The following is a 20,296-nucleotide window of genomic DNA, read 5'->3' on the forward strand; positions in this document are numbered from 1 at the left end:
CCCTTTAAATCACTGAATTATTTTGTCAGAGCGGAGTAAACAACTATTAAAGTGCAAAGCCCCGCATTTGTGTCGTTTGATTTCTCTGCATTTCGTGTAGCAACGTTTGTATGGTTGGGATATCTTTATTAAAGTAAAATGATCAGTTCATTGATCAGGCCGTGTGAAATTAACAGATCTACACAATTGCGTACACAGTGTGTACTCCTTTTTAGTACAAATACAAAAAGAAAAATTGTGGCTTTTAAAAGACAGTTTCACTGTTGGGCTATTTCTTTGTTCGTTTTTAGACGTGGGTTCGAAGCGTGGGCTTCTCTGACAAAGCCGACGCTTGTGCCCTCACCCGCGCCTGTGTAAGCTCATTTCACCTGTGACCGGTTGTCCCCATACAGTCACACACTTTCGGTGACCTCACATTCCACTCTGTGCTTGTACCCCACATTAGTGCTTACTAAGGAACAATGAAATGGCCAGAATTGCCTCCCACAGCATTACGCAGAATGTAGGCCAGTTGCTATAGTTTGTGGGGCCGGGGTCCGGTTTAAAGGAAACCCCTCCCCTGGTGTGAGTCTTGAGCGGCGGTAGCGTGTCTGACCCTCGACGCCGTGTCCACAGCGCTGGTTGAGGGCAGTTTCCGCGGGCTCTTCACAGTCACCGTTCACTCCTTTCTGCTTGACGTGTTCATTAAACACGTTCTAGATCTCTCCCGAGTTCTCCTTTTACACTGCTTCACATAGTTCCTGGATTGAGGTGTGGGTAAAGACGTTTGTTTTCTGGAGTCGGTTGGGGTTGTAATGGTGACTGACAGCGATGATGTACGCGCGTTTCCCAGCAGTCATATGAGATTGCTCATAAACTACAAGCACACGGGCTGGTGGATGGGGACGGCTGCTCGAGGATGTAGGGCCCCGGGTTTCGTGCCTGCGTGTGAAACGTTGTAAACGGAGTTGCGTGTGGTTTGGTTCGGAAGAAATGAAGTGGTTGTTAAAGTCATAAGTATAGGCCGGGCGTTTTGTAACGTCGTGTTTTCCAGGCTCTGCCAGGTTTTCCTTTCACCAGGAGACATGTAAAGGCGATTTTGTTTGAGTACAAATGCCTCAGTCTTTATTTAGACGTGTATCTTATCAGCGCTTTCACCAGTCAGAAAGTGTAAAGGGGGGAAAACTGGCACAGGCCCGTTGGCGTTATGTGGTCAACACAATAAAGTGTTCAGAAAAGGGAAGGAATGTGTGTAATGCATTCGACCGACTCAACCCGCTTTGAAGTGTTTTGTTTCCCCTCACAAGACGGCTTTTGTTTAAGGGTGATAACGAAGGCCAATTAATGAGATGGGCTACGGTCCGGCCAGTAGGGGAAGTAAAGACTTGGATTTGTCCCAGGTCTGCCGTTTCAGGGGCCGATAGCGTCTCCGTGGCTGGGCTGAATGGTGCCGGGAGGGTCCATTATGAAGAGTTTATGAGCTTCCTGCTGCTGTCTCATACATTCTGCTCCCGAGTGCCACAACTGTGCAGCTACCGGGCTGACAACATGACCGTCTCTGGCTGCACGCTCGCTGGCCACGTTCAAGGCCCTGTCCTGTTTGCCTGTTGGCTGTCAGGCTCGGTCGGGTAGAGTTACTCAGTCACAGTGAGCTGTTCTGCAAACTTAAACTGCGCTTGTTAAAATTTGTTAAAAAAAAAAGAAAAAAAGAAAAAAGTGTAGGGTTGATTAAAAAGTTTGCCCCTAAAGGCAGCGCCATGAATGTTGCCCTTTAAAGCTCAGCGATTTTCCAACCTAGAGCGGGCATCCTTGGCGCACACAGGAAGTGAGACAGATTAAGGCCTTTGGGTGTACTAAATCAACATGTCTCTGCTCCACACTGTTGTGTTATTGTTCAGCTGCCAGACAAGCCTTAGCTCGTCACAGTCAGCTATACTCACTGGCCACACACCTAACAATGACTGCTTATCTCTCCTGGCTATGCTAATGTGGCCGATCCTCCCCCCGTCTCTCCGTCAGTGTGCCGGCAGAAAGAGGCATCATTAGACAAATGAGCCACTGGTTGATTCAAACGGTTAGCATTGTTGTTCATATTCCACGGCCAGATTAGCCTAGATGGAGAGATGGAGTTGTGATGTCCTTGTATTATGAATTATTGCCTGCTTGTTGCATGTGGATGGAAAGCTTGAGAAAAGAGGTAGTATCTCTGTATGAGCGTGGGTTTACTGGGTGGGGTAATTCTAATGTGCGGGGAAGAAGTGACAGGCTGGGGGATGCCAATATCCAGGGATTTACCGCCACGTATTATTATCTGACCGGGGGATATAGGTTAGGACAAACCAGAAATAGTCATTTACAAACCCCCCAGCTCTGCTTATCAATGTGAAATGCCCTCACGATCAGCGGACTTTCATTCACTGCATTATATTTATTTTTCCACAGGCCAATGCCATAGCCAGACTACCCATAGACACTTGTATACATTACACTCAGAAAAGCCAAGGGTGGAAATTGCATTCCTAATTAGGATTAAGGAAGGGGTCAGTCTGCCTGGACTAGAATGTGAGGCATTTGCAGTGAGTGCGGTTGATGCCATCTGTGCAGAGCGTGGTGAGGAGCTAATTCTGGCACTGAGTGTGGCACGATTTAACACAGATTTTCATGGTAGCAGCTTCACTTCAAGCATGGGATTTGACTTTGACTGCTGCCAAAAATTTGTTGCAATGAGCTGATTTAGATCTGCTTTAAAGCTGACGCCATAGAGCTCCCCAATTCACTTGGATCTCCAACACGTGTGGTATGTCAAATTGTTCGCATGTCAGAGATGCTGCGCCGGGGGGGGGGGCCTTTTTGCCCTCCTGGCGATATGCCTCGATCTGTTTTGACAAGGACTACTCAGCGTCTCTCTCAGGGGGGCGACCTGGGCAGTGGGCAAGAAAAATCTGCCGGCAATTATTTCATCAGTTAAAATGGCCAAGGCTTCGCCTGGTCGCCAGTGGAGGGAAACAAGAGATACGGCTTTGCTTCTTACCTGAGACGTTTGCCAATTAGCCGCCTGCGGGGGCCAGGCCAGTGCTGACAGCCACTATAAATAGTGCTTTTGAATGCTAACCTGTTCTCACCCTTAGTGGGGAGAAATTCAAAGATGTAGGCCGCCGTTCTGCAGTTTTCCACCATGCCATCTCTTACCTGCACTGATGTGAGGTGAAATTGAAGGCCGCACCACGGTGTCCGTCACCTTCTTAGGACATACCAGCTTTGCTTGCAGGTGTAGGTTGCAGCCTTGAACTGGTTTCCAATTGTAGCTCCGTTAAAGTTTTGGGCCACCGGGTGTTGTTGTGTAAAGATGAGAGAACGAGGCTTCAAACTCACCTTATTCACCTGTTGTAGCTTTACTCCATGACAGCTTGTCTAGCTTCTGTTGTCTTGGGTTTTTCTGTTGCCGTTGACATTGACAAGTTTAATACCAAAAATGTTACCGTTTCTTACATCTAAATATGATACCCGGACAAGAAAAGTACTGTCTTCATTGACGGCGTTGTGTCTTGGTATCACATTGACGAAGCTTTGAAGGAAAATGGGCGATCACGGTGAAGAATCAAGCGGTTAACGTCTTTAATTTCAGCTTCCACAAGCAGGACTCGCTCGGTATGAGGGTGACGCAGTAATTACAAATTTCAATAGCTCTCTAAAAGATCACGGAGGGGAAAACAGAAACGTGTGGCCCGGTGATGTTTTGTCCGAATATACAGACTAAAATATACAGACCAACCCTTCTGACCTTTCCCAAGTTAGTTTTGGTTGGATTTACGTCCGCTTTCCTACTCGGTATGTGGAATGTTTTTTGGGGTTGTTTTTTTTTTTAAGACACAATAGCCATCGACCATTGTACCGTTCAATTAAGCATTCATGCACTCCTACAGCCTGAAACAGTGTCACCAGACAAAGCCCCCCATTGGCATGTGCGAGGGTTAGGACCATGTGAACCGGCAGTGTGACGCAAAACAACAGTACCACTCATCATCTCAGCGGTTCACATGACTTCACCAGTGGCCACGGTAATTTTGTCTCTCGAGACCCCCCAGAGAATATCGTAACGTTCTAATGGCTTGATTACCAAGGCGAGGGGGAAAAAAAAACCTCGTTTGCAGAGAGAGCGTGACTAATCGTAAGTGTAACGCTGAGCGAAGTGCAGGAGGGAAGACTTGTGCGCGTTCACAAATTGTTCGCCTGTGCCGCTTTGCACCAAAAGAAGCGCCTTGAGAAATGAAAAGGGGGGGGGGGATTGCTGAAAAGCGCTTCCCGTATTGCGCGCCGTACAGCTGCTGATTCTGCCCGCCGGCGATACGGAAATAAACGGATGAGAAGAATTGAGATTGTGTAGCAACGCGACAATCGGAAAAGGGGGTTGGAATCCAGTGAAGGGGGTGCCCGTCACAACGAGGCAGTTTAACGCCTAAACGCCCGGGAGAAGACTCGAGTCTGTGTGTCGAAAGACGCCCGGTAACCTCGCTTAGCGTAAGGTATTACCCGGCTCCTCCCGAGCGACCGTTTTATTGCCGTTCAGAATCAACTGCCCTGCTGGGTTTGCACCGCGTCTATGAAACGGACGTCAACTTTCACCTTCTTTGACCTCGCGGTTCCGCCGGGTGGCGGGAGAACGGTACACGCCGTCCTCTCAGTTGGACACGTAGGGATGCTTCAGACACCTGATCTCTTCGGGGGGGGGGGGGGTTGTGTTTTTTTCCAGGACAGAGAAAGGTTAGCTTGCTGATGGCTAACTGGAGGTCACGTTGGTGGCACTGACAGTCTGTGAGCATGAACTCGGCTTCTGATCTTGTCGCTGCTTTGGCAGCAGGAGAGCGTCCAGGTGAACCGCTCGGTCGCTTCAGGGTTTTGTTGCTGGTGCTAGACGTCCCAGAGAGGTTTGTGCGGTTTTGTGTTTTGTTTTCTGGACTCTTTGCTACTCTTAGTTACTCTTAAACGAATACGTGAGGCCATCCGGGTGGCGAGGCGGTCTACTCCGTTGCCTACCGACACGCCGATCGATGGTTCGAATCCCAGTGTTGCCTCCAGCTTGGTCGAGCGTCTCTGCGGGTGGGAAGCCGGATGCGGGTGCGTGTCCTGGTTGCCGCACTAGGCCGGGGCACCTGTTCGGGGGGGCTGGGGGGGGGTATAGCGTGATCATCCCACGCACTACGTCCCCCTGGCGAAACTCCTCGCTGTCAGATGAGAAGAAGCGGCTGGTGACTCCACGTGTATCGGAGGAGAGGAGGCATGCGGTAGTGTGCAGCCCTCCCCGGACCGGCAGATGGGGTGGGGCAGCGGTCGGGACGGCTCGGAAGAGTGGGGTAATTGGCTGGATAGAATTGGGGAGGGAAAAAATTAAAAAAGAAAGACGGAAAAATGAATAGGTGACGAAATGAGTTGACGTACACTTGCCGTTAATTCTCTTTTCGGATTTCTGTTCGGGAAGATTTGCATAGATGAGAAACAGGGAATATTGGCAGGATCTGATGTATTTCCACGGCTGTAAATGTCCGACTGTAAGATTTAGAGAGGTCAGATTTAGGCTGCTGCTGTTAGGGTTTAAATAGGTGGAGTTGTGTAACGGTGGGCTCGCGCAGTGTTTTCGGGGCCCTGCGGCAGAACATGGAAGTGTGCGCAGGTTCCTTTGGTTTTTCGAAACCCACACACGGGAGTTTTCAAAAGGAGGGCCTGGATCTGAGTTGACGGTCCGTTGCAGCGCCAGGCAACGTGTCAAGAGAACAAAAGGCACAGTGTGCCTGTAAGGTGGAAGAGTGGAAATTCTGCTTCCCCGCTCTTCCTCCTCCACGGACCGGTGCTGTGAGTTAGTCGTACCTCGCTTGAGGACAGAGCGAGAGCGGGCCAGATGTGGACGCTAACGCTGACGCAAAGCGACAGGTTCCCAGGCGTTCCATGACACCGTCGGCTCCTCCGCTACCCCGTTCAGTCCCTCGCTGGCTCCGGCCCGGCGCGGCCTCTTGACCCTGCCGAGCCCAGAGGGCTCGCCCCCAGTAAGGCACGCGGCCTGCCCCGGTGTGGCCGGATCGAGGCCTGCGGCGGACTCGTATGGAAATGCTGAATAAATGAATAAGCAAGGAGAGCCTCCGGGGGAACGCTGAACCACATTTAAGCACACCTGTAAAAATAGAATGCAAATAAAGCAAGTCTCGATAACGAGCCAGCGTTTTCCACCGAGGCAGAATTAAATTTAGTGTGTGCGAGAGTCGATGTGGCACGCATAAAAAAGCTTAACCTTTCCAGCACACAGCAAAATCAGTTTAGAATAGATATCCGAGGAGGAGGAGGAGGACTCGATACAGAGCTGGCAGAGGATCTGAACGACCCCGGCCCTAACGAGTTTCAGTCGACAACGTATTCCAGCGTTGCGTTTTGGGGTCGGATCGTAAAGATCGGGATTACGTGTTCAAATCGGCGTGCCTTCGCTTGGCATAAAAAGGTGTTTTCCACGAGTTCTTGATCCAGATTTTAAAGTTAGATTATGTTGGGTTCCTCGGCCCGCGGTCGTTCCCCTGAACCACGGCGGGCCGGTTTGGTCGAGGCCGAGCGACCAAGCAGGGATGTCTGTCTGTCGTCAGGTTTGCTCACGGGTAATGGGTGTCTAATATCTACAGCATTTTTAGATGACGTTTATCAGGTGATGGCACGAAGGGGACCAAGATCCAAGTGGTCTCGCCCTTCGGGCGCCCAACCCAATCCTCGCCGCACGTTGCAACCGAGGATTTCATAACACGTCCACCCGAGTGAACGTTCGAATGGGAAACGGTCGTTTTTGATTTACCGAGTACATGACAAGCCACGTTCCCGCTGCTTCTGTACCCAAACCGTCGCTCTGTGTTGCTGTGAGCCGTAAACCGAGGTACCCACTGAGCGGACCTTTTTTTTGTAACCCCTCCGCCCAGGGTAAATATACAGTTGCTATGCTGCACAATATGTGATACATCAACTGATGTAGGTTTAATATAGCCGCGTGTTTTACATACGCTTGAAGTTTGCCATTTCTGAGATCAAACGTGCTGACATTTGCTTAGCAGCTGAGGGGGCGTCCGGGCTATTTACTTTGCGGAGCTCGCCTCATCTCTGCTCCTACCGCTCTATATTTAGTCGTTTCGGAGACTTTAAAGGTGCTCGCACGACCCAAAACCGGGACTTTTCGACTTGGTCTGTGAGATCTGCGCCCCGGCCGCCAGACCACCGCCCCCCCCCCCCCCGCCCCGGCCGGTGGCTCTTTTAGTCATCGAGCAGATGCGGCGAATGCCGACGTGTGTACTCCTGTGGTCGCCCGTATCAAGGCATGAGAGAAAAACAGATATTGCGTTACACTTCGCCGCAAATATGACAGGCGTGTGTTGACCGTACTCCTCGGCCGGCTCGTTATGTCTAATTGCCTCGTTAGTACATCGTTCCTCTGCTCTAAGCTCTGTTTGTAAAGAGGGTACTAGTTCAGTGTTTTTAAAAAGCTCTTGTGTTGGGATGAGAATTTATTACCTAACATTTCTCACGAAATGAGGTCTGAAGTATTTGAGTATTATTTGAAAAGCAGTTTTGGTGGGATGTCATACATTACATTACATTACATTACACTAACAAGCAGTTCAGTGTGATGAACCTCAGTTGGATTCCTAAATATGATAATTTTGCTTATGTAATCACATGATGTGATGTCCTATACCTACATACACACATATATATACATATATATACATATATATGTATATAGATATATACATATATATATACATGTGTGTATATGTATGTATATTTGTGTGTATATACATATATAGGTATATGTGTGTATATAAATACATACATATAGATTGTGTGTGTGTTTGTGTGTGTAGGTATATATAGGTATATATGTGTGTATATATACACATATATAGGTATCTGTCCCGTGTTTATATGTGTGTGTGTGTGTGTGTGTGTGTGTGTGTGTGTAGGTATATATAGGTATATATGTGTGTGTATATACACATATATATAGGTATCTGTCCTATGTTTATATGTGTGTGTGTGTGTGTGTGTGGGTATATATAGGTATATATGTGTGTATACATACACATATATATATACTAGGTATCTGTCCTATGTTTATATATATGTGTGTATGTATATATACATATATATAGGTATCTGTCCTATGTTTATATATATATGTGTGTGTGTGTGGGGGGGTATATATAGGTATATATGTGTGTATATATACACATATATAGGTATCTGTCCCGTGTTTATATATATATATATGTGTGTGTGTGTGTGTGTGTGTGTGTGTGTGGGTATATATAGGTATATATGTGTGTATACATGCACATATATATACTAGGTATCTGTCCTATGTTTATATGTGTGTGTGTGTGTATGTATATATACATATATATAGGTATCTGTCCTATGTTTATATATATACACACCGATATTTTGTGAAATCCCCTACAGTTATCATGACAGCACTATTTTCCACGTTGCCCACCCAGTACTACTTGTAAATTATATCCTATTATCGGATAATTTCGGTCCAACCCAAAATAAAAAGTCCATGTTTGGTAGGATTGTGAGCCTGTTTGTTGAGCAGGGGGAGCCGAGTTTTCCCAGTCCAACGCTTGGCGATTTCCCCAGTGGATCAAGCAAGGAGATTACTCAGTGAAAACCCATAAAGCGGTCAGACGTCATCCGTCGTCCCGCGGTCCGAACCCGAGACCATCGTGTGAGGAGATTTCACAGAGCCCGGGCAACACCGTCAAATCTGTTGCCCTGCCACGTCAGACTGGACCAGAATGGTAGTGGTGGCGGATGAGAGTTGACCGACACATCGAGGGAAAGTAAAAAGGGAGTCTGACACTGTCAGCTGACCACAGCTGTGACAATACAACCTTGGGTCATTCTCCCTGCCAGTTCAGGCCTAAAAAAAACCCCCACTCCCTCCTTTCAATTGTGTTTGTGTGGTTGTTGTTTTTTTTGGGGTTTTTTTTTTTTTCCTGTTCCTGGAAGACTCCTAAGAGGTCAGACACTTTCTCCCACTGCTAAAACAGAAAACAGGTGGGATCCGCTTTGGACGTCCTGGTCAGCGGGTGGGGGGGGGGCAGGAGAAAAATGGCGAGGGGCTGTAGGAGAATCTAGTTACTATGGAAATATCACCGGTATCGCTATGGGAACCGCAGCAGCGGAGAATCCTTTGTCTAGGATCTGGCTGTAATCGTCTCTCAGAAAGAAGCTTATGGTAATATGGAATGCTCTTATGAATTAATTTGTCAGGCTTTGTGTCCCGACTGACATCATAGACTTTTATCAAATAGAAATTAGCATCTGCTGGGGGCAAAGCGTGCAAGACGTGAGGATTTTACAGCAACAGCAAAAAATAAAACACACGGTTCGGTTTCTTTTCTATTTTTGCGTCCTTTTGATTCATGCCAAGTTGTTGCACCGTACTGTTCAGTCACGAGTTTGCTTCTGTTGTACTTTTGCTGTCGGTCAACTCCCTCCCCACAGTTTCTGGTGTGCAGGATGACGGGAAGGAGACGAGGCCACTTCTCCTTCGACCACACAGCCGTGGGGTCGTTTTCTTCCTCCACCAAATTTGGGAGTGCACAGTTCACAAATATAAACCCGGGCTGCTCCACACGTGAGCTCACGACCACCAAGCATCTCAACCCCACGTCTGCCCACAATCCCCTTCTGCTAACCCCTGAACCCACCGTCTTAAAGGGACAGTCTCTGGTTGACATGGTGAATGGCTAACCTGCCTAAAATAGGTCACTACACTGTCTTGATTCTTGATTCTTTTTTTCTATTTCTTTTTTGGACCCCCCCCCCCCCCCACCATTAATCCCCAGTTTTACTTTGGTCAATTACCCCACTCTTCCGAGCCGTCCCGCTCGCTGCCCCCCCCCCCCCCCCCACCGATCCAGGGGAGGGCTGCAGACTGCCACATGCCTCCTCCGATACACGTGGTGTTGCCAGCCGCTTCTTTTCACCTGACAGTGAGGAGTTTCGCCAGGGGGACGTAGCGCGTGGGAGGATCACGCTATCCCCCCCCCCCCAGTTCCCCCTCCCCCCTGAATAGGTGCCCCGACCAACCAGAGGAGGCGCTAGTGCAGCGACCAGGACACACACCCACATCTGGCTTCCCACCCGCAGACATGGCCAATGGTGTCTGTAGGGACGCCCGACCAAGCTGGAGGTAACACGGGGATTCGAACCGGCGATCCCTGTGTTGGTAGGCAACGGAATAGACCACTACGCTTACCCAGACCACTGTCCTGATTCTTAAGGATCTTGATTGAACGACATTGTTTTGCATTGAAGAACTGTGTAATTTCCAGTTTCCTGGGTATGTTATGTAAAACAGTTTGGTAAATGGGAAATGTTATTTTTTCAGCTGGCACTGAGACTTCGGGCTTTTTTTTTAACCTTGGTGATGGTAAAAAGTCATTCTGACATTCTCATTTTCAAAAATCCTCCATTATTTGCTAACACAAGGAAATTGAGAAACACCGCTCCTTAGTTTTGAGCGTGGGCGAGCCAGTAGATAAACTTTATCAGCTTACGGTTTTGGTGTTTTTGTCTGTAAAAGTCAAACACTTTTAAAGATTGCACGCTGTCTCTAGCTCGGCTCCGTCTTGCCCAGGGCTTGTGCTGAACTTTGTGCATTGTGACCAGAAACAGTCTTAATGGTCAAGTGTGCGGTGCCAAAAACTGTAACCTAGTTTAGCTTAGAAGATAAACATTTACACGCCTTAAAGATGTTGTGTGTGCTTTCAGAGGAAACATTTCAACAGAAACTCCTTTAAGCCATTACAGTGATACGCAAGCGAAATCCCCACAGGAGTCTTGGCAGCCGCTTAACACGGCATGAATTGTAAAGGGCAACAGGCCTTTCAGAGTGGCTCGGCCTGTATCTAGCGTTCCTCAAGGACTGGCCTCATGTGACCACACTCAGGGGCCGTGGGAGGGTAGTTCCGTAATGATGGAGGTCCCGATGGTTAGTTAATCAATAATTGCTTCGGAGTACTCGACTATGTTTCTGTTTCATATCTTGAAACAATTATAAATGAACTTTGTCGTATGATCAAACTCTGATTTCAGATCAAAGAAGGCGGAATCAGCTCATCTGGATACAATGTTTATCGACAGATACGTATCTGTCGATAAACATTGTGTCCAGCTGAACTGATTCAACCAGATGAGTTTCATCTCAAGTGATGCAACGTATCTGTCGATAAACATTGTGTCCAGCTGAACTGATTCAACCAGATGAGTTTCATCTCAAGTGATGCAACGTATCTGTCGATAAACATTGCGTCCAGATGAACTGGTTCAGCCTTTGATTTTCTTCCCCGGATTACTGAACATGTATCGAGACATTCTGAATTCAGATTTTTTTTTTAAAAACTCAAATCACTTTGCTTCTCTCACTTCCTATTTCGTCGCCTTTACTGTTATCAGGGAATGGTTTTCAGAATCAGCCAAATGATACTTTAAAGTCTGTTCACCCTTCATGAGGCCTCAATTACTTGTACCCTTTTTAGTGCCTTCATGCCCCATGTTAGAGTCTAGGGAAAGACACAAGCCTGCATCTAGGAAGTTATTTGTCAGAATTAGGTTTGTGGTTGTAAAAGTAGGCCGACCAGATTGAGTTCAGAGTAGTTTCGGTTGGAAAAAAGTGACGCAATTGATTTTGTGGGAAGTCATTTGAGCACTGAATTAAAATAATGCTCGGTGCAGGATTCCCCACACGTCCTCAAAAACCAGGAAATTCATCGTCATTTTCTAGTCATGGAAAACAGCTTGAAAAGTAAGGTCAAGGAAATTGTAAAGTCAGGTCGTAAAATAGTATTATTTTCCGCTGAGATTTCATATTTAGTGTCATTTCTTTGCTGATATTGTGTGTTTTTAGCCATATTTGTAGCTGCTGAGTTGTCACATCAGTGCGTATAGTTTGGCAGTACATTCAGTGAGCAGCTAAAAGCTACACAGTCCATTCAGAGACTGTTGAGAATTCCACCGATAGTTAATACTGAATAATATGACCTTCCACGAGGAACGGCTGTCGTGTTTATGCATCCAAGCAAAAGCAGTCGACAATGTCCTTAGAAAAGGAAGTGTGGGAACCCTGTCAATGCCATCATGAGCCAGGAATGAACAGCTTGGCAATGCAAATTTGCACAGTTTTCTTTTTGATTTTGATAACTTTTGGTATGAGGACAGTAAGGCTTTTTGTTTCTTTTTTTTGTGTGAGATGAATAGAGAGAATAATTGATAAAGTTTTTGTGTCAGATAGGCCTTTGATGCTCTCAGGGTTGCAGGAGAACAGATTGGGGTCTGGTTCTTCGCAGGCCTCATATGCCTGGTGTAGGGCGCGATGGAGCCTGGGGTGACGGGAGAAAACGAACAGCTCATGTTAATGCTCGCAGGCTAATTTGAGAATAATGAGCTGGTGTGCTCAGTTGCGTTTCCCTGACAGGACTTTTTGTTGGTGTTGCATTTGGACTGCCGGCTTGGCTTGTTCAGTACGAAACATGAATAGCGCACGCCTGTCTCCGTCAATAATCTGTTTACTGGGCTAGCAACGGTATCATTTCTCACTTAATTATTGTGAACACGACATTGATATTCCATCTCAGCGTCGTCGTTCCTCCCTACCTTGGTTTGCTATTGGCACTTACCTTTAAAGTACATAACAATGGCTGCCTGCTGGATGAATACAGCTGGTATGTAGGCCAAGTTATTCATGCAGCATTAGCTACATGCAGTGGATATACATGCAAAAGTATTCTTGCCGTTATCTTATGATACACTTGTTTACCTGTATTAACATGTCATATGTAATGTGCACAAGTTGATGCCGCCACTGTTTTTGTTTTGTTTTTGGTTTTTTTAGTTGGCTATAATAACAAGAAATTGACATTAACACTTTCGACATGCTGCCCAATTCCATCCATTATCCAAACCGCTCATCCTGCTCCCAGGGTTGCGGGGATGCTGGAGCCTATCCCAGCAGTCATTGGGTGGCAGGCGGGGAGACACCCTGGACGGGCCGCCGGGCCACCACAGGGCCGTGACACACACATTCACACCTCGGGGCAACGTAGTACAGCCTATTCACCTGACCTACATGTCTTTGGGACTGTGAAGGGAAACCGGAGCACCCGGAGGAAACCCACGCAGACACGGGGAGAACATGCAAACTGCACACAGAGGACGACCCCCAAGGTTGGACTACCCCGGGGCTCGAACCCAGGACCTTCTTGCTGGGAGGCGACCGCGCTAACCACTGCGCCAACCGTGCCGCCCCACACGCTACCCTATCGCCATTTTTATACCCTATAAAAAACACAGCATGTGGCAGACACGGCCTAGGTGTTGTCGCTGGCATGGCACACGTGTTGAGAAGTGAGAGTTGCGGGACGCAGCGTGGGTTTTGCTGGGAAGGCGCCGGGATGGACTCCAGTTCGGCGTGGGCGTCGTAAGGGAAGCACTTCGGAGCACGCGGAGACTCCCAGTGGGGTCGTAGCTGCTCGGGCAGGGAAGGAAAATGTATTGCTCCGTTGGCACCACTTCATCAGTGAGCGGGAAGCTTTATGCCTCGGGGAACCGGATCAATACAGCAGTAAAAACAAAAAAAGCGCAATATCGTCCGATTCACGGGCAGTTAAATGAATAGCCCGCTTATGAGGTTTGCTGACAAAAAACGCAAAAAAAAAGCTGCTTTTGCTGTTTAATCGCTGCATAGCTGTTTGTCGCTCAAGCGTCCTACCATGTAAAATAGGTTTCGAGACAGAAAACCGGTTGATGCCTATCAAAACAGCCGGCGGGCCGCGTGTACTTTGATGTCGGCAGCAGCCGGAGGAGGCGTGGGAATACCCTACGCAGACATGAGGCTGAGCCGCTCCGCGGGGAAAAGCACCAGGTTGGTTAATTGAGCCTCGTTCTATTTATGACATCAGCCTCACCTCCCTGGATTCCCAGAGCAACAACGCAGGAAATCTGGTTGAATTTCCCTCGGGGGGTTGCACAACAGAAAACAAGAAAAGGGGGGATCTTTTCCGTAGCGCAAAGCACCGACAGATATCGTTGTCTTCTCTCTCACACTTTTGGTCAACCTGCGGCCTTGTCGGGGCATCACACCGATATTACAGAGAAAACCCTGCACCCATCACGAGGAGGCCAAGGAAGATTAAGGGGGTGGGGGGGGGGGAATGATGCGGATTCCCAGATCTGACACAGCTGTGTCCTGCCAAGAAGACGAAAAGAGAGCGAGAGTGTGGCGGGGGATCGGAGAAATGAAATAGATGGCGTATGTAGGTCAGCGAAAGAGCACCTACACGGTTCGAGAGCTAATAAAACCACATAGCACACACGTCTTACGCACAGACCTGGCCGTGTAAACCCACTTGTTTGTGTGCGTGGGAAGAGCACGAGTTGGAGCCCGCCTAGGTGGTGGGCCCGTGTTTACCGACCGTTAAAACACAGACGTCATCGTCCGCCTTGGCAACGGCGCAAGTGGCCGATAAGGAGGACAAAAAAAGGGATGCAAAACGCAGACAAGATAACTGAAGCGTGATTAAGGGAAGGATGCGGCAGAAAGACTGGAGGAGAGATGGAAAACACCTGTTCCATCACACGCACTCGGCAGTTGTTCTACCCCCTTCAGACCCCGGTCCCTGTGCTGGACCGTACCGCAGAAAGCCCTGGTTCTGTCTGGAGAGGCAGAACATGGTGTCGCATGGGCTGTTTTGGTATCACGGAGGCGGATCCGATCCATCGACACCCGGGAAGTCCTTTCAGACCAGCCAAAAAAACACTTGCGCCATTTGCATTTGGGGTTAGTTTGGATTAGTTAGTTAATTAATTCATGTAATTAATTAGGTAGAAGCAAAATAAATCAACTTAATGAGGCCGAAAACAACTTCACAAGACAAAAGTAACGTCACTTTCGCAGTAGCCTCGTTGTACAAACACTGTCTGACTAGATAATTCTCCGGATGGAAAGGAAAAAAAAGTTACTTTCAGAGAAATGTTGTGAGGCAGGTTTACTGGAACCGCTAAAAAAAAAGTCTCTTGTTTTTCAGTAACGAAAACAGTGAAAGGATGGACTGAAATAACTACTTCCTGATACATCACATTGCTTGAAACGCAAAACCGCTACTTTGGGCTTATGGCCATACCACCCTGATTTTATGTGTAAAGAGAGACGGATACTGTCTTGTGTAAGCGAAACAAAGTGTAAAACAAATGAAACGATGTGGACATGATAGACAATACATGCAATCAAAAATGTATTTTTTTCCAAAATATGTTTTCATAATAAAAGACGGTAACACTTTAGTATGGGGAACATAAAAAAAACTTAATTACTAGTGAATTAGTAATGATCAGGATGTCACTTTAGTATGGGGAACATATTCTAAGTAACAAAAACTTAATTACTAGTGAATTAGTAATGATCAGGATGTCACTTTAGTATGGGGAACATATTCTAAGTAACAAAAACTTAATTTACAGTAATTTAACACTATGAACACTTGTAGTTTTGTGTGTTGTTATGTAAGAACAGACCAAATTCATTAAGTGTTAGTAAGGGAGAATAACTCTTCTTGTGGTACTACCACCTTATAAAGGCCATACTAAGCAAAGCATATTGAGATGGTGCTACTAATAAGCAATACTTCTGAGGTTATAGAGGGAAAACTCATAGTTCATGGCTTACTGGTTGTATAATAAGGCCATGCAGAATAAGGCATTAATGAGTACGTAATAATGACCGATTAAGAGCCAATATGTTGCTAATTTGCATGCTAATAAGCACCTAATTAATGGTGACGACGTTCCCCATACTAAAGTGTTACCTAAAAAAAAAAAAACCCAATCTGGGAAGCTAAGCAGGATCGGGCCTGGATAGAACTTGGACGGGAGACCGCTTGGTAATACGAATATTTCTATTTGATAACCGTCAGAAAATAAAATATGATCGCTTTGCCTTTAATGTGGAAGCCCAGTTAATTCAGACCAACAACACTGAGCCTCCACGACAAGAATGCCAATGCACAAAAACACCTTTCTTTTCTTTCTACAACTCAGTGATGCTAAGTTAGCTGTAACCTACACAGCAACATGCGGTGACCGGTCTCTGATCTCAACGCGGGGGAGGATAAATGATGATAAATTGTGTCACCAGTCAAGTTTTCCTATGTCCTTGGACTCAGGTATTATGGGCCTGGACAAGAATTAACTTTGGTGACCATTCTGTGAGCGTACAGGTTTGTTTTTTTGTGATTTCCTGGACAGCTGTTTCCAGGGTAGACCTCTCAAGCTTTTTATCTCTACGTCAAGATCACTTAGGCACCTAATCTGCACTAATACTCTGCATTAAGGAGGAGGAGGAGGGTGGGGCGGAGAACAAATCACTCCATTAGCCGTATCCGACGAAAGATGGAATTAAACGTCGATTATAGTGGTGTAGTCAAAGCGACAACTAAATCAACTAAACTGTGATTCGTTGTATTTCTATTATATTTTATTTCATCGTGGCATCTGGTGCGTCGGAGTGATGGTTTCTTGGCCCTACGTATTTTTTCCGGCTAACACAGTACGGTGCGTTCAGTTGCTGTTTTGATGCAGAGGGTTCCTTCCCATGTGAACAAGAGACGTTGTCTTGAATAAACCTAGCTGCGAGGCATGGGCAGAAACAGGGGAATTGGCACAACCCGTTTCCTCTCTCAGTTATTATTTCCATGAGTACACTGTCTGCCTTGCTCTGTGATAGCAAGGACAGAGATCCGAATAGGTGCTTTGGCTGGCTGCGTGGTATTTTGACTGGCACATTGCTAAATGGAAGTGCTCTCTAACCCCCCCCCCCTTCAGCAACTTTCTATGCTAGTTTTTAATTTCTTTTTTTGTGTGTGTGGGGTGTCAAGTTTCCGTTCCGCTTTCAGTTGAGAATAACTAAACTTCCCTTGAGAACCAGATGTGCCAGTGCAGTATGAAATGAAACACATCTGGAGAGCGTGCCAAGAACTTAACACAGGATGTTGCAATTATCATTAACAATAACTTCTTCTTCCTCTTCGTCTTCCTCCTCCTCCACCAGCTGCTCTCGTTAGGGGTCACCACAGCGGATCATCCGCTTCCATCTCTTCCTGTCCTCTGCATCTTCCTCTGTCACACCAGCCACCTGCATGTCCTCCCTCACCACATCCATAAACCTCCTCTTTGGCCTTCCTCGTCTCCTCTTCCCTGGCAGCTCCATATTCAGCATCCTTCTCCCAATATACCCAGCATCTCTCCTCCACACATGTCCAAACCATCTCCACCTTGCCTCTCTTGCTTTGTCTCCAAACCGTCCAACCTGAGCTGCCCCTCTGATAAACTTGTTCCTAATCCTGTCCTTCTTCATCACTCCCAACATTAGCAATAACAAATATATCAACGCTTCAACATCCCAGAGGAATCTTTGTCCTCAAATGTTAGCGTTAAACATTTCTAAACAAGCTTAAAAATATATACTGTTACGGTTGTGTGCGTAGTTTGCTGTGGCATAGCCATTATATCCAATTAATAATTAATTATGTTATCCATATATTATCCAATATATTATATATATACCCTGTGATGGCCTGGCGGCCTGTCCAGGGTGTCTCCCCGCCTGCCGCTCAATGACTGCTGGGATAGGCTCCAGCGTCCCCGCGACCCTCAGAGCAGGATAAGCAGTTAAGACAATGGATGGATGGATATTGTATATATTAAATATATTATCCAATTAATAATAAATTGAGCTGGGTGGCACAGTGGTTAGCGCTGTTGCCTCACAGCAAGAAGGTCCTGGGTTCAAACCCCGGGGTTGTCCAACCTTGGGGGTCGTCCTCTGTGTGGAGTTTGCATGTTCTGCCCGTGTCTGCGTGGGTTTCCTCTGGGTGCTCCGGTTTCCTCCCACAGTCCAAAGACATGTAGGTCAGGTGAATCAGCCTTACTAAATAAATTGTCCCTAGGTGTGTGTGTCTGGGCCCTGTGATGGACTGGTGTCCTGTCCAGGGTGTCTCCCCACCTTCCGCCCAATGACTGCTGGGATGGGTTCCAGCATCCCCTTGACCCTAATTAGGATAAGCGGCTTGGAAAATGGATGGATGGCCATTATATCCCAATTAAAACTTGGGTTATCCTGAGCCCCTTAACATCCGTCTTTCCTCTTTACCGGCGGTGAAATATCTGATGTCATCATAAACCTTGGTGTCTTTACTTCCATTAGAAATCGATCATTGTAGCTGCGGGCAAAGCCTGGCTGTGCAAATAATGTGAAAAGTAAAAATGGTAAAATGTTCTGTCCAGTTTCACATATCGATAAGGAGTAATTGGGGTTTCCAAATGAAAATATATCTTAGCACATGTTTAATTTTATAGCGAGCTACTTGAGGGTAGCTCCTCATTGTCAAATGAGGATAAGACCTGGTGACTCACATGTGATGCTGTTGCCGCCAACAATGAGTGAAGACAAGCCAGGGCCGTCTAACTATCTCAAGTCAGACCATCGGCTAATCAGCTTACCCTGTCTGTCTTAGCGTGTGACCCCAGATGGCTCTGCGTGCACAGATGACAGTTGGTCGAGTCCTCAGACAACACTAAAGCAAGCCTTGATATAGCAACCCCCCTCTAAAAGCGGGGACCACCACCACCACTGCTGATAAGTAGTTGTTGTTGCACACTGCCTAGTACCAACCTCCACCAGTAGTCATGCGTGGGTGGATGCAAGGCTCACAAACATGCAGCTCACGTTTTATCAAGTTTTGTCAGAGGTTTCAGTTTTGGATGTTTGCACTTGGGTGCTGGGCGATATGGAAAATGTTATTACCCTGGACAGTATAGGGAATGTCGATATCTGTTTGCATATGCAAAAATGCCATGTGTGAGAAGCCATCTGAGGTTCATCACATTGATTGTAAGGTATGTTACCATATTATGTTAAAAGGAAAAAAAACTAGTTTACAACAACTCCAGCAAATATTTCAGAATATTAACATCAATTCAGTTAATGGATTCCCGGCATCATTAATTTAGACAACAAAATTGTACATCACAGTGTCTTAATTTCATCCCATTGATAGACGATAAATTATTATTTTTTCCCTCCCCAAGTGTATCCAGCCAATTACCCCACTCTTCCGAGCCGTCCCGGTCGCTGCTCCACCCCCTCTGCCTATCCAGGGAGGGCTGCAGACTACCATATGCCTCCTCCCATACATGTGGAGTCGCCAGCCGCTTCTTTTCACCTGACAGTGGGGAGTTTCACCAGGGGGACGTAGCACGTGTGAGGATCACACTACCCTCCCCCCCGAACAGGCGCCACGACCAACCAGAGGAGGCGCTAGTGCAGCGACCAGGACACATACCCACATCCGGCTTCCCACCCGCAGACACGGCCAATTGTGTCTGTGGGGATGCCCGACCAAGCCGGAGGCGACACGGGGATTCAATCTGGCGATCCTCGTGTTGGTAGGCAACGGAATAGACCACCACGCCACCCGGACGCCCCATAGACAATAAATGATGATATTGAATTAGTGCCTCGCAGTAGTTGCACACCACTCTGGTGGTCGGTCAAGCTGCGAATGAACACAACATTTCATGACAGTGACAATGGGGTATGGGGATGTGTCACTGAGGTCCCTTGAGGTAACTAATCACCATATGAAGACACATACCCCAAGTGGCTCATATGTCCTTAAGACAGATGCCAGTGGCAGAGCAAGGAAGTGGCCACCTGGCAGAGAGCATGGTCAGTAATAGTCGAAATCTGATAGAGAAGAATGTCCGAGTGAGGGGCTGGCAGCAAAAGAGAGGCCGCACGAATGGGGATGAACCTCTCAGCAGATCCATAGTGACGTTACAGTCCGGACAAGTGACTCTACATCCATAAGTTAGCGCATCATTTGTGCCTCGGAAACAGTCGCCGGGCGCACGGCTCAGGTTACGTTCATATGCGTGTGACTTTGAGTGGGCTTGTGTGTGGACCACGGGGCTGTCAGGATGATTCAGCAGTGCCTCGCTCCCAAGGCCCTATCCCTCTCTGCCGCAGACCAACAGCCCCATTCCAGGGGTCTCTCGCACCATTAGTCCCACATGGGCAACAACGTCAGGCCCTGAAAGAGAGGGAGAGAAGCACGGGGGGTCAGAGGGACATGGAGAGAGAGACAGACAGGGAGAGAGAGAGAGACAGAGACAGAGATAGAGAGGGAGAGAAGCGCGGGGGTCAGAGGGACATGGAGAGAGAGACAGACAG

The 20,296-nt window shown here is 47.3% G+C and overlaps 1 protein-coding gene across 1 annotated transcript in view; it reads left to right on the forward strand.

Annotated features, from left to right (window-relative positions):
* jam3b (junctional adhesion molecule 3b) overlaps positions 1-20,296 on the forward strand; it is a 49,892-nt gene that overhangs the window by 20,550 nt on the left and 9,046 nt on the right. The window lies entirely within an intron of this gene.

Source organism: Lampris incognitus, chromosome 8, assembly GCF_029633865.1.
Source record: "Lampris incognitus isolate fLamInc1 chromosome 8, fLamInc1.hap2, whole genome shotgun sequence".
Lineage (NCBI taxonomy): Eukaryota > Metazoa > Chordata > Actinopteri > Lampriformes > Lampridae > Lampris > Lampris incognitus.